This window comes from Corythoichthys intestinalis, chromosome 1, assembly GCF_030265065.1.
Source record: "Corythoichthys intestinalis isolate RoL2023-P3 chromosome 1, ASM3026506v1, whole genome shotgun sequence".
Lineage (NCBI taxonomy): Eukaryota > Metazoa > Chordata > Actinopteri > Syngnathiformes > Syngnathidae > Corythoichthys > Corythoichthys intestinalis.
Window position 1 is genome coordinate 25,667,423 of NC_080395.1, and position 12,877 is coordinate 25,680,299.

Sequence of the window (12,877 nt, forward strand, 5' to 3'; positions counted from 1 at the left end):
GTCGCATTTCCCCCGATATGTTAGTTGATATATAATCAATCCAAACAAAAAAATTGAAAAATAATTTTTAAAAGGGTAACTATATGAAAAAGAAAATCTCAACCACTCCTTGTTGTCTGCGATTTCTGCTGTTCCCTGTTCTAAATTTTTGTTCCCCCAGAAAATTGAGATTTTAGGCTTTCCAATGATGTATCACACATGCATTTCGGACAATTTTGAAAGTTGAAAATTGAGGGTCTCAGAGCGGAGCTTCAAGTCACTTGAGTGTTTTCCGCCATATACCTTTCCAACAACATGTAAAGTTAATGTGCAGCAATTATGGAAGCACAGTTGCACACAGTAAATAGATCAGCATTCGTGCACAACCAGGTTTATGCCAAACTTGCTTCTGAAAGCCTTTTGTAAATCAGGTCCTTAGTTCAACCCATTCTGAAAAAATTATCCATCCAAAGTTTTTGCACGCAAGGAATGATAATTTCATAGGCAAATCATATTTTTGTCTGCTCAACTAACTTTCCAATAAGTATATCACTAAACCTGATTATTGACATATTGCCACATGAGCACAAAGTAATCACTATATTATTAGATTAGTGATACAATGCTAATACATTCACACAACATTCCCTGATCAATTTTCAACACTGCTAACCCTGTTAAGGGTTGCAGGCTGCTGAAGTTCATTTCAGACCATTTTAGGCAAAAGTTTGATTGAAACCTAAACTGGTAGAGATTCAGTCAAACGGCACATATAGAGATGGACCGCCGGTCCCACTATCTCTGAAGGGGAACGCACATTATGCCTGCACCCAAGTCAGTCAAAGTTAAGACTTGACTACACCATCAGTGACTCAACAAATTAAGCATAAAACAAAACAGAAAAAAAGTGCCAATACTTATTTTGCCACCAAAAACCTCAAATAAGATTTTCAAAAATTTGACTGACAAGTTATTAGTTATGAGCGTTGCACCACAACTTGGTTCATGTGGGTTTGACAGCTCAATGTCAAACACTGCTGTTTGACATCATTTTCACCTCACCACAGGATTGTGTCCCCTCTCTCCCTGACCATTCTCAGTCTATCATCTGGTGAAACTGACACAATTCTCCCATTCCTGCTCTGGAGGACTTTGTGGAGTGATGTGGCAGCTCCTGCCTTGAGATCAACATACTGCAGATGAAAGTAAAGAGATGATCTTGAACTTTTCACCTAAACATAGACAGATGAATAAAGGCATCATCACCATAATTCCGGAGTAGACCATTGAGATTGTGGAGGAGTACAGGTACTTGGGTATTATTTTTGACAAATGCTCCAGTTTTACTCTAACACATAGGAAATAATAAATATTTCCATGAGAGACAGTACTCACTAGGGGTGTAACGGTACACAAAAATCTCGGTTCAGTACGTACCTCGGTTTTGAGGTAACGGGTCGGTTCATTTTAGGTACAGTAAGAAAACAAAATGCAAAATATAAATGTGCTAGTTGTTTATTACACACATTTGTGCTTTCAACAATTGGAACATTAGCCTATACAAAGCTAGAATTCTGCTCAAAAAGTAGCGGGTATTTAAAGATAATCCAACAACAATTTGCCTTTCAGACCCCGCGTATAGGTCGGCTTTCTTTCTGAAAGAAAGAAGAAAAAAGAAGTCCTGTGCTAAAGAGAAAAGCAATCCCAATGACAAAGATTTTAACATGTATTTTACAAATGAAATGCCTAAATCAAACTTTTTTTTTTTTCTTATGAATGGTTTTCAAAAGCTTTATTGGTGGATTTTCTTAAGTTAAAGTGCCACACAGAAATTAATAAATGTAATTGTGTAAGCAGAATCTGTATATTATTCTTATTATTTAATTACAGGTGTTTTAGCTCATTTCAATTTATTTTATTTAAATGGGCTATTATGTATTTTATTATGTGTTTATTTTTTACAAATGTGATGTAGTATTCATTTATATTGTATATTTTATGTTGTATAACTTTAGTTCCTATGTGAATATTAGTTCCTACTTGTTTTGTCGTGGTAGGAGGGTTTTGTATTGAACACTGGGTTAGTTGGTTATTATTACAGCAGAGAAGACAGCAGTAAATCAACAAAGACAAGTCAACTGTGCCCCGATCTACCACTCAAGAGATCTGATGGACTCAAAAAGAGGATTACGATTGCATATTGGTTTGAAAATCGACCGGATCCACCGTATTTTTACACGAGTGACTTCCGGTCTGCCCGATCCTAGCTACCGGTAGTAGTATTGACGCAGGAGGGTCCCGTCTCACGTCAAATAATAAACTCTGCCGTTCTTTTTGCGTGCGTCGTGTTGAGCCGCATCTGGGACGCGTCTAACATGCGGCCGCATTGCGACTGGTGTGCATTGGCTGATTGACTTTAACGCCCGCGTTTCACTGCGTTCTCGCGGCGGCCACGTTGTCGCGCCGTTGACGTTTCTGGGTTATACTGTCCTACCGTGTTGGTCCTCATTACAGTAGAGATGACAGAGTAAATATAATGTACACAAAGAAACTGTAACCCGATCAACTCACAGCCTCGAAAAGTAAGGGTTACATTACGTCAGAAACTCGTTCGGTATGCCTCCGTTCCGAACCGAGCAACACGTACCGAAACGGTTCAATATAAATACATGTACCGTTACACCAGTGCTTCTCAATTATTTTCTGTTACGCCCCCCCAAGGAAGACGTAAATGTTTCGCCCCCCCCCCAACTCTCTGCCGCCACTGTAAATAGTATCATTTGTCTATAATATTACAATTATAAGTACGCCTCAGCCTGACATTGTGTCCTTTTTTTCTATCAAAGAAAAAAAGTAACATAGATCAATTTATAATAAAGTATAACTTTATTAACATTGTTTTGCGTGTAACAGAAAAGACTTATAGCGCATCAATTTGCCTAAGGTAAAAAAAAAAAAAAAAGGCACATCCAAACTGTAAAAATACACTCAAGGTACATTTTTGACCATTTGATACTGAAAAATAAAATGTAATAAAATCAGTAAATAATAACAAATTTAAATTGATTAGAAACATTTACTCTTCAGGACAACATGCCAAAAAAATTGATCAAAAAAACAAAACTGAATGGGGGGGGGGATGTCTTTGGACAGAAGGAAAGTTTTTATTTTCGCTGATTCACCACAGTGCTCACTGGTTTACTGATATAACACTGACAAAGCGGGACGATTGTGACAATTGGCAATATTCGGCACGTTTTCGCTGAAAAACAATCAAGCGGCTTATCAATGAGATTGAGGTCTAATGTCTTTAAGTGGCGTCTTAACTGATTTGGCTTCAGACTCTCCGCTATAATCATTTTTAGACTCAGTAAACAGTGGTCTTTCCTCATTTCCCACTGTATTAAAAGTCAAAGCCAAAAGGCAAACGGCCCGAAAAAAAGCGCATTCTCGGCGGCCGAGGGCGAACCGTAGGTGAGGGCGGTGGTCGTGACGATCCCAAGCCGAAAACGGCACTTCTCAGCCGGACACGTGAGAACCGGAGAAGACCGTGGGTCGCTGCGTGAGGCCAGCTCTGCATGAGTCTCTTCCGTGTGCTCTTGCTTACTTAAAAAATACTGCACGCACTATGAAAATGAGAGCGCCACTGCCACCCACGGAGTGGATGTGCAAGTACACTTTATTCTAGTACGGCAAAAAAAAAAAAAAAAAAAAAAAAAAAAAGCATATTCCCCGAGGTCACTCGCGCCACCCCTGGCATCGCTCTGCGCCCCCCTGGGGGGGCGCGCCCCACCATTTGAGAAGTACTGCGTTACACCCTTAGTACTCACTAAAGAACCTTAAATCCTTTACAGTCAGCAAGAGCATTGTCATAAGATTCTATTATGATTTTATTGAAAATACAATAACCTTGAGCTTTATATGCTGTTTCATTCCATGACACTACAGCACAGAAACCGCCTATCGAACACAGTGAAGGTCTACAGTAAACTAATTGAACAGCCCATCCACACACTCATTTTCCTGAGTGATCAACAGACAAGAAAAACAGCACTCGTGATTTTTAAGGACTATTCTCACATTCTGTGCCCTGTGTTTGAGTGGCTTTTCTTCGTAAACAGACCAGGCAGCAGGACGCAGAGGAGCAAGACATCCTTCCTCTTCTTGAACGTTAAGAATCTAAATGCATTCTAATTCACCTATTCTATTAAAAAAAGAAAGCAAACAAGTGTTTTCATAAAACCACTGTTATATGTTGTTTTTTTTTAAAAAATCCAAATCTGTAATTATGCAGGCCTATTGGTATATGAGATAGTGTCATGCCATTTTAAAATTGCCCAATGGGGACAGATAAAGTGATTTAAATCAAAATTAATATTTTGTTGTTGTTTTTTTATGCATCTTATGTTGAGATCCAAGATAAATCTGTGTCACTTTGGAAATGTCATCAACACAAACTGAAAGACCAAAATAATAATAGACCAAAGGAGGGCCACAATAGCCCATGACAGCCATTGAAGTGCATATATAAGCATAATGAAAAAAGCACTGTTATAGCCAGTCCAAAAATTATTTTTCTCGTCGAAGAATAAGATGGAAATCCTGTTTTCATGAGATTTTCGAATTCAAAAACAGCCATTTTTCACCATGAATCTCTCAATTTGCAATCATACAGCATATTATGACTACATTCTGTAATGCCTTGTACAAAGCAATGCAAACAGCAAGCCATCACAATAATGTCTAATAATTCCTTTTAATCCTATTTGAATAATGACGAGATTAATATAGTATGTCAATCCTGTTTTTTAATGTTCTCCAGACAGGAAAGGCAACACAGTGCGGCAAAAATTACTCCCTGTCACGTCTAGTTCATGCAACACAAAAGAAATAACAGTATGTAACTCTTGAGGAAAAAATAAGAAAATAAAAAAATAAAAGAAATGAATAAAAAAAGGCACTTAATGCTCTGGGGTGTGATTTGTCATTGTAATTCAGTGCTCGCTCACCTACACTTAAAACATGATCCTTCTGGATTTTAATTAAGCACCAAGGTAACTCCCAAAGGGCTCTGACTTGGCAAAGGAAACCACTTTGATTTACTACTTTGTTGTTTCCACTTGAAGTTTGCCTCTTATGAGAGTGTTGCATTGATGAATGAAAGAATTCAGGCAATGTTCTTTCTTATTTGTTAATTAGTTCCCGTCAGTTCTTCTGTAAGCATCAAAACGAGTGAATATCTATTAAACATGAAAGTGCCAGGCTGAATGTATACCTCACTGAATGTAACTAGCGACCTTTCCCACAAAAATCGAGGGTGAGATAGCGAGCAACCCGATGCACATAACCCTATAGTTTATATCTTAAAGGTGCTATGAAATGGTGACTGTCAAAAAATTAAAAATACTGCACCAATGTAATTGTACATGTTGAAAATGAATTTGGCACTCAAACAGGGGTCGCGTTAACCGAATATTTTCCGTCGTTGACCGGTTTTTTAAAACGGTGACGGAAAAAACTGAAGTTCATCCGTCATTTTGACAGGTTGCAATTCACACCCCAGACCACAGGGTGGCGAGTGAGCATATTAATTAGCTATTGTCTCTCTTGATGCATGACGTCGTTGGCCTTACTCGGAAAAATGTACAGGCAACTGAGTGTTTGCCTGGCACGGCCAGACTGTTCTCCCTGTATTTTTCAAACACTGAGAGAAAAGTCTGGGACACAGCCTCTCGAGTAGGTACAAAATCAATCGACAAATCAGATTTGTTTCTTTGCGTGACGTGTTCTTCACGAGCAACGTCACTCTTGCGCGCCGAAAGTCGTCTCTACAACAACACGGATGGCGGGAGAGCCGACAATATGTTCCAATCCGCGGTAAATTCAGTTTTAAATGACCTAAAACACATCGACACGAGACATTGACAAAAGTCTGTCTCACGCTAGCCATGTTGAATAAACTCCGTTCTCCTTGTATGTTTACTTCTGCGCGCAAGTCCCTCGTCCTGCCCTCGTCGCTTTGCTAACGGCACGTCTGCCCGTCGCTGATTGGTGCACTCCGCTGTCTGTTTGCCTCTTGTTAAGCTTGTTCAGACAGAATATTAATTAAAAATGAATGAAAATTAAATACTATTGAATATGTCATTATTATCATTTTAAAAATGTAAGTGACGGGTAAAAATAGATTATGACCGGATTTTTATGACACTGTCAGTCAAAATGACAGACAACGAAAAAGTCTAGCGCAACCTCTGCACTCAAATCAGTTTTTTTTTTAACCATTTCATAGTTATTCCACCCAGAACGATGCATCAGGGAAGTGTGATGTGTGCCCAGTGTGACATCACAACAAGAATTGATGATCATGTCTAGCGTTCTAGTGCTGCATTAGAGAGAACATTTTCACAGAATGACAGACAGTTCATGCGGCAACAAGAGAATAGAAAGCCTATCCATAGCATGCTAGCAAACTGCAAAAATCTACAGCACATTCTGGGTGTGACATCATCTGTTGTTTGGAGATTTTAATAGTGGAAGCCATCTGAGAAAATAAGACACATTAGGATTTAATTTCATTATTAAGCCGTTCATATCCCGTTTGGATGGATTTGTGTCCAAAAAATGGTCTGCCAACATTTTAAAGTCACTTGCTGTAGTATTTCATAGTACCTTTATGTTAGCACAACTTTATTATTATTTTTTTTTCCTATTTTTTTACAGTGTATGAACTAGTTGGCTAAAACGTTTTCATTCATTCATTTTCTATGCCGCTTTTTCCTCACGTGGGCAGTAGGCAGGGTACACCCTGAATTGGTTGCCAGCCAATGGCAGGGAAGCTAAAACGTTTTTTAGCAATAAAATTAATTTTGTAAACCATAATAATAAGGATATATGTAATGCTGGTTGCTTTTATGATTATGTTTCCATTATTTTCATTGGTCTAAAAATATGCAGTGGGTATCGGATCGGAATAGGATTGTGTCAGCAAAACATTGCGAAAAAATTGGATCAGAAAAGACAGATTCTCAAAATCAGGTGATGGGACATCTCTATGCACAGTGTAAAAAGTCAATATTTTTTTGCAATATTTATTAATTCTATAATCAATTTTCCACAGAATTTCATTATTCGTGTCATCCCCTATAATTCTTAGGCTACATCTACACTCGGACGGATAACGGCGTTAAACGTTTTAATTATTATACTATCCGGCATGTCAGCTACAGTAATGTACCTCTTGTCCGGATATTCTATTACTCGGGCTAGAGAACCAGCTAATTTGTTAAACGCCAGATAACCTGCGTAGTGTAGCTGCCGGCTGCCCACGTAAAATCGGAGCCAACGGAAATGACGTCATGGGGCGCGCCATCGCCTTTTTATGTTTGGCATTACGGCATCGTAAACAACGGAGGCGAATGGTACAGACGTGGCTTTCCTGCTCCTCTTTTTACAAATAAAAGAGTTTGTCAATTTTACGCTTGAAAATGTCCGGAGAAGACATCGACCAACGCCCATAAATTATTAGCTTCCGGTTCAGAAGTGACCTGCACAGACGATGACGTCACCCACGAGGCTGCTGCTTTTTGCGCAGGCGTAGTCTGCGCAAATGCAGGCGTACCTTGTTGGAGTGTGGCGTTTATAAACGCACCTTAAACGTTGTGCGGACAGGTATAAAACATTGTCCGAATTACAAGGCAAAAAAAAATTAGCCTTCCCTATTTTAACATCCTTGGTATCGATATGGTACAATGCAAATGATTAATGGATATCCAATGCTCCAGGATTTTCATCCACAGCAAATGCAGAACAAGTACAAAACAGAACAAATGTTCTTGGCATACGTACACGCACATATTCTATTGTACATGTGTATTTACCCACCCACACAAATACAAGTGAATGTAAAGAAACGACTGTGTAAAGTCATGAAGCGAGCTCAGTCCTGGATATGAAACATTAATATACAGAAATCCAGATGTCCAATATGTAGCTGTTTTAACAGGCCCCATTCCATGAAATAACTCTAGTAACACAATGTGCTTCTGATTATGGCTGTCCAATTTGGTTGTGTTGTTAATCCCCAAACAGATGTGAACTGTATAATTTTACCTCTGTTCTCAGGATGATCAACTGGTGGGAATTTAAGTCTTGTTTGGACAACTTTTTTGTTTGGGAAGAAAGAAGATCAGCTTCAAGGTGAAGTACACCGACGACCCTCAATAAAAGAAATGAACACATCTGAAAGTTGTGTTGCCAGAAAGCTAAAGGAGTCTCTTAGCTACAGGGAGTGCTTAGCTTCGATTAGTCAGTGGAGCTGCTGAAGGTCACCACCGTGGAGCAAAGCAGCCAGCAGTAGGCCTTCATAAAACCATGCGGCGTATCATTATTTTCAAAGTGTTTCATTATGGATGGTTAACCTTGGCTAACTTTGACCTAACACTGTAATCAGCTGCCAGTAATGCCTTCCAAACAGCGCAATCACACCGCCATGCTCTTTGTTTATCAGTCAGGAAAATACATCAAATGTACAATTTTACTTCCTGCACAGGTATTAGAAAAGTCAATTCAAATAGTCTGGGGAAAAAAAAAAAAAGACGTGTCATTAGGGGCAAACTCTACCAATGTCGAGGCCTTCATCTGCTTACCCGCCTCACAGAAGCATTTAGCCGCCAAAGGAAACAACTAGGACATGCTGTGGACTTTTAAAAATCAAAAGTGTTATCAAGAATTTTATTGACCCCCTTAGAGTATAATGACAATTGATATTTCAGTGTCTGGTCTTTTTAGGTTGGACTTGACATTGGCAAGTAAAGTCTAAGCATCGTTTGAAATTGAACGATTCCGGTTCCGATTCCGATTCCACGTTTCTATTCCGGTTCCGAACGATTCCCGATTCAGATTCTTTTAAGAGGCAGGGTCAAAAAAAACAAAAATGCAGGGTCGAAAAAATTGCATAGTTTATATTAAAGTCCTAACTTCTCTACGTTTTTGAAATTAAATGAACTTCTCACAGGGCTAATTATAACTTGTATATAAATATCAGTCTTTAAACTAGAGCAATTTTTTTCCGCTCGGTGGTCAGGGCATCAAAAAAAAAGGAATCGAAATTTTAAAATTCGAACGATTCCATGAGCATCAAAGTGTTATGTGTTAGTGTTATCGATGCTCGATGCCCAACCCTAATTGACAGTGTAAGGGAAGACCAAAAAGTAAGAGATTGTGAGCTAGAAAAATCAAAACTTCCAGAAAATAAGAATTGCGGGTTTAATTTAGGAACTAAGGTGTATTTCAAAAGCAGTGAATCTACCAGACATTTGTCAAGCTAACAAATCAGACCACCAAATTGGGAATGCTCAATCTTCTCACTACTGAGTTTTACTTGAAAATGACCCAAGTAACGATTTTACTCCTTGTCCCAGGATTGTAATGACTTTTTCTAGTGCAAATTTCTATAATTCCACAACTCAACTAAAGGTACTACTCTCCTACAGTACAATTGCCCCTTCAGTACCCTGTGTTTTAATCCCAGTCTTATTTATTTATATAAATTACTCTCGCAGAACTGTCTGTCACCATAAATAAGGAAAATGTCTAACAAAATGATCATGCTGTCGCACAAATACCGTTATCAGTGTGGTATTTTCATTACAGCAGTCTAATCCTGCTTGGAAATACTGTAAAAGGACTGAATTCACGAAAAATATGGATGGGTCAAAAGGCTTGCTGCAGTATTGTTATGACATACTTATGTGCAGGCTTATGGTGCAATCAGTAGTAGTCTTCCTTGTGTTTCAAGCAATCTTAACACAGCCTTTGAAGAAAAATGGTTTTTGTTCACTTAATATTTATCTCCACCCTATTATCTGTGCTCCATCTTCATCCCTGAGGGATTATTAATTAAAATACATGTGGGGAGTGTAAAGGAGATCTCATGAAATGTTGGTGCAAATACATTCTCGCATATCCAATATGACAATGTATAATTTAGTACTGATCTGAAACTGGTGACAAAAAGCTCTTTTCCAAAACAAGGTAAAACCACACCCAAAAAAATCATAATAAATGTCATTCATCAGGTACATATTAAGTTTGTTTGTTTTTTTTTCTTTTTTTTAATACTCAAAGTTTTTTCAACAGTCGTCAAGGTACCGGCTGATTGAGTTGTACTTAGTTACACTAGACCACTGTTTTAACAACACTGCCACACTATCTTTTCATCGCAACGATAAACAAGCTCCATGTTCGGCCGCGCACCCATTTACCCATTATAATGAGAGCATTTTTATTTAAAGCTAATATTGAAGCTCTTTGTTCAATGGCTCTGAGAGATATTTGCACACCTGCTGCTTTTGTCAGTCCTTTTGAGTGCAGCCTGGTAACACGTTGCATTATGGGAATGTGTCATGTGAGGGTAGAAGAAGGGGGGTTGGCTGTGTTGCACAGATAAATCATACAAAACACACCTGCAGGCCAGGAGGAAGAAATTTTAACCCTGTTGTTGGAATGAAGGTTTATATAAATTTATATTTGTTTAAACTGGCTTGGCAGGGGCCATCTACAGTATACACTACAGTGTATTCCATATTCATAATATAACATATTCATCATGATTATAAGCTGACTTGAAGATAACCTGCAGGAAAATTTAGAGGAATGCAACAAAATAGGACCAAGTGAATAGAGAGGGGAGGGCATTTATCACAAAAGGGGGGACAGGGTTTAAATCAAGCATGTCAAGCTAAAAGACAACTGTTTTAATATAGCCCATGAGCCCATTAGAGGGATTGGATATTACAGCTATGAAACATGGGAGTGCTGCCCCATCTGGAAAGCTTTAAAAATGGATGTATCCTAACCACTGCAGGGACACACTTATTGAATAAACCAACTAGAAGTGATTGACTGGTGCTATTGTGAAGTGCTTCTTCACTCAGGATAAAAGCAGCTTCTAAGGCTGGACAGTAACTTTTCTCCCCTTTTAATACGATCAAGACTGTCAAAGATGTGGCAAGCTAAAATAAATCAATGTATAATTATACTAAATATATACGCTTTGACAGAAGGTTTATTTCCCCTTGAAGCTAAAGATAAAGTGACCTATTAAATCAGTAACTTGCCATGTTACCATGTACAGTAGCACTTTATCAACTCTTATCCATAGACCCCTAAGGGGTCGTTTACATGGTGACTCTACGAGAATACGAAAAATTTCAAATTTGCATTTTCATTTGCGTCTCCATTTGAACAATGTCGCAATTCCGCATGAAAACGATGTAGTATTCCTGCCAGGCCCTAGGGGGCAGTGCAGATTTACAGGGCGACAGAGAATGATGCACTTTCACCCCATTGAGCTCCCTCAGCCCGGAAAAAAATATGCCCGCCCACTCGAAGCAATGTCATTTTTCTTTTGTTCAAAAAGGCACAAAAATTGAAACGTTCAACATATTTAATTTAAAAATATTATTAAAACAGTAAATTAAAGCCGACATTCCGCCATATTTGCTGTTTTTAATGTTTAGTAGCACCGCTGCGCACGCCCAATGTGACGTGTACGAGTGCTGGCGTTACGGCGCGGTCTTGCGCCGCAGGAGCCTTTGATATGCATGCCGAGGAAGCCCCCCCTCAACCCCACGCAATCAGATTCTTCCACTTTGGAGGCAGGATTCAGAATTGTTCGTCTTCGCCGACACCATATGCAGGCGAGGCGAGTCCGCTACTTAGTCATTGCGTCTTTGTGTCGCAGAGTCGCCATGTAAACTGCCCCTAAATGTCAAGCACTCTTGGCCCCCTGCTGATGTCCGATTTTTTTACTTCTTGGAGGACCAATAGATAAGGTTAACACATTCCCATTGATGACTTCAGTATGTATGCTATGTTTGATAGTTCAGATTAAAAATAAAACTGCTGAGTTGTTTTGCAAGAAGTAAACTTTTAATCTTCAACTCCATAAACTGAGATAAGGCCAATATTTGGAGTTAAGCAACACCATGGAAGATCGATACCAAGACTTTGAAGTATTGATACAAAGTGAAAAACAAAAATTTAGGGAGTCGAGATCAATTTTTATAGCTGGCACAGACAACGCAAACTTGATGCAATCACAGGGGCATTTAAGACCATGTTTTTGTAGTGTTGTCGAGAAGTGCTTTGCCTTCCTCTTGTACCAATGGGCAAGAGTGAGAAGAGTGAGTAGAGTGGCATGCTTGTAGCACGCTGCTTGTCTTAGACATGAGGATGGTTCACTAGATGGTTGCCGCGCACATTATGAGGAAGCAAAAGCTGACCTCACGGCAAATGAATGTAAACATGTCTTAAATATTTTATAATGGAAGAGGAACATGAAATTACATTGCTAATAAAATTATCAATTTAAAGATTTGAGTAGAAATCTAATGTTCACAGATGCAATACATAAATGAAGCAATGCTTTCCTATACAGTATTTAAAATTAAAACCAATGTTTAGATTTACACTGAGTGTAAAGAGACCATTGCAGTGGTGGGGAAAAAGTGTCCATAGAAGCCAACCTAACAACCATCTATCTACATTGTACAACCTCACAACTGAGAGATAAGCAGCATAATATGAGCAGCAGACTTCGTAGGCAGCTGTGGGTTCGCACGTAAGCTCGGGCGTAAAAAGCACTCAATCAACATGTGCAAACATCATTTAGGGGCTTTAAAAGTTGGCTTTGAGGGAGTGTTTCAAATGATTGGTGGAAAACATGAATTACAGTATGTTAGTGTTTAATTATTTTAGGGCTGGGACATGTGGTCTATTTTCAATTGAAGCTGACTTTAATTGTGTCGCCTACTACTCTAAACGTACTTTATTTTAACCGAACTGAATTCTTTAAACGTTTGTCTTTGATACTTAAGAACTAGAACAACATGTAGTA

At 38.8% G+C, this 12,877-nt stretch overlaps 1 protein-coding gene and 1 long non-coding RNA gene across 3 annotated transcripts in view; one reads left to right on the forward strand and one right to left on the reverse strand.

The window, feature by feature from the left end:
- The window catches only part of LOC130916677 (uncharacterized), a 44,815-nt gene extending 36,225 nt beyond the window's left edge, over positions 1–8,590 (forward strand). The window contains exon 3 of the long non-coding RNA XR_009063324.1: positions 8,101–8,590. This is a non-coding gene — a long non-coding RNA (uncharacterized LOC130916677). The remainder of the gene's footprint in view (positions 1–8,100) is intronic.
- The window catches only part of tox3 (TOX high mobility group box family member 3), an 83,470-nt gene that overhangs the window by 62,725 nt on the left and 7,868 nt on the right, over positions 1–12,877 (reverse strand). The gene's annotated exons all lie outside the window — the stretch shown is intronic.